This window comes from Corylus avellana, chromosome ca8, assembly GCF_901000735.1.
Source record: "Corylus avellana chromosome ca8, CavTom2PMs-1.0".
Taxonomy (NCBI): domain Eukaryota; kingdom Viridiplantae; phylum Streptophyta; class Magnoliopsida; order Fagales; family Betulaceae; genus Corylus; species Corylus avellana.
The window spans coordinates 1,529,244-1,529,735 of NC_081548.1; positions in this window are offsets into that span (position 1 = coordinate 1,529,244).

The window sequence follows — 492 nt, forward strand, 5'->3', positions numbered from 1 at the left end:
AAAAAAAACAATTCTTTTAAAAAGCGGGTAACGGTTATTAGGGTTATTAACCATTTATACGGTTAGCAGAGGCCGTTACGGTTAGTTGTTTTAGTCAATAACCACTAATCGTAACCGTGAAAAGACCTATACAAATAACCTATAATGGGCTATCCGACACTTATAATTAGACTGTTTGAATTGCATTAATTGGGATTTAAATTGTCTATAATTGGAGTGCAGTTCAAACAGTCCACATAAAAGGGGTAAGACCGACTTATTTTGGTAGTTTATTGAGAGGACGATTGTATAGCCACTTGTCACATCCTGCACTCCAATCTCTAGTTTGCCCGAAATATGTGGGTCTTATAGCTCATTTATGTGGCTGCCTACACTCCAATCTCTAATTGCCCCAAATATTTGGGTCTTGTAGCTCATTTATGTGGCCGCCCAAATTGTACTATAATTCAGGCTGATCAATTATAAAAACGTTGGCAAACGTTCTTATCAATG